The 1,750-nt window shown below is 39.9% G+C and overlaps 1 long non-coding RNA gene across 1 annotated transcript; it reads left to right on the top strand.

The window, feature by feature from the left end:
* The first annotated feature begins 12 nt into the window (after positions 1-12).
* Positions 13-1,208, top strand: LOC131383030 (uncharacterized). Its single transcript, XR_009212717.1, has 2 exons — positions 13-395; positions 1,088-1,208. It is a non-coding gene; the product is annotated as an uncharacterized LOC131383030 (long non-coding RNA).
* Positions 1,209-1,750: the final 542 nt, after the last annotated feature.

The following is a 1,750-nucleotide window of genomic DNA, read 5'->3' as shown; positions in this document are numbered from 1 at the left end:
ATGGTTAGGAACTTCACTCTTTGACATTTAAATAGCTAATGTTTGTCATAGTCATTCTTTGGGTATCTACATATTAGGTATGTGACCATTTGATTCCATATATACAGACTAATTTTAAGCCATGCATGTAGTTTGTTGGACCACATTTCTCACTCTGGGAGAGTGTTACTATCTGTTTAGGTTTAGAATCCATCTTTTCAGCAGCTCTGCACTCAGATAGGAATCTCTGTTAAATAGCACAATCTTAGGATAGGATGGACAGAAATACAGAATGTGACATAAACTGAAATTTCTTCTGCCTATATGCATTATCTGGTCATAAATGAAACTTCTACTAGTTCACTTACTTGTATTTTCCTCTTTTTCTGATTTAGGCAAGAAGCTATTCAGAAGAAGTAAGTAACCCCAAAGGTAGAGGAGTAGGGAACCAACTGAAGCAAGCTGGGGAGAATGATACTGCTGGGTCCAGAATCAATACAAAACTCTGGTTGACATATGCCCTCAAATTGAAATATGCTCTGGGATACTCACTTGGGATTTAAAGAATACAGCATATTTCAAAGGTGTGCAGTAACTCAACTCACTGCTATTAATAGTAAAACTTTCTAAAAGTTACGGGGTTTAGAGACCATCCTTAAGGAGTAGAAAACCTTTTACATTGGTAATATTCATTAAGCAGAGTAAACGTGCAAAAACCATTAAACAGCCTTGTTTTCTAAAATGGATTAAATTTGTCCCTTGCAATATTGTTTACGTTACTAATTGGCTTTGCAAACCTTTCTTCAGAGCTTAAACACTTCTGGGACCCAACTGGACCAATATAAATTTTGATTTACATGCAACAGTATTTATGCATTAAAGTACAGATAGCTTGTACAGGACAGGTGTAGTGGCTGGCTCATGCCTGTAATTCCAGGACTTTGGAAGGCTGAGGCTGGAGGATTGCTTGAGCCCAGGGTTTGAGATTGCCCTGTGCAGCATAGTGAGACCCTGTCTGTAATGAAAAAATAATTTTGTAAATAGTTGTACAAAGATGTCTTTATTATTGCTCATTTCAGATAAACCCTGTCTCTATTCTAATTTCTAGTGTTGAACAGTCATCAGATCTACAGGACCAGTTGAATCATCTGTTGAAATAGAATGACATATAAGAGTGCTGTAGCACTCCTTTACCTAATGCTGAGGAGTAAATACCTTACACAGCTGTCCTCTGGGTTTTGTTTTCTATTTTCTTCTCCAAAAGTTAAGTTAGAAAAGTTCTGTGTTGATGTACAGTTTCTCCTAAGAGGAAGTGAGGTGGTTGAATTTTGGAAGCACTTCTTGAATTGGATTAACCCATGCTCTTATTGAATTCTTTCATCTGCTCTGTTTACTTTGATATTAAAGCAAAATTAAAAGAGGTCTTAGTTTTTCCCATAGAACTTTTTTTTTTTTTTTTTTTTTTTTTTGAGACGGAGTCTCGCTCTGTCGCCCAGGCTGGAGTGCAGTGGCGCGATCTCGGCTCACTGCAAGCTCCGCCTCCCGGGTTCACGCCATTCTCCTGCCTCAGCCTCTCCAAGTAGCTGGGACTACAGGCGCCCGCCACCACGCCCGGCTAATTTTTTGTATTTTTAGTAGAGACAGGGTTTCACCGTGGTCTCGATCTCCTGACCTCGTGATCCGCCCGCCTCGGCCTCCCAAAGTGCTGGGATTACAAGCGTGAGCCACCGCTCCCGGCCCCCATAGAACTTTTAATGTGTCGAAAGCTATA

The sequence above is a fragment of the Hylobates moloch genome, unplaced genomic scaffold (assembly GCF_009828535.3).
Source record: "Hylobates moloch isolate HMO894 unplaced genomic scaffold, HMol_V3 SCAFFOLD_3, whole genome shotgun sequence".
Lineage (NCBI taxonomy): Eukaryota > Metazoa > Chordata > Mammalia > Primates > Hylobatidae > Hylobates > Hylobates moloch.
Note: the sequence above shows the minus strand (reverse complement) of the source record. Positions and strands in the feature narration are given on the sequence as shown.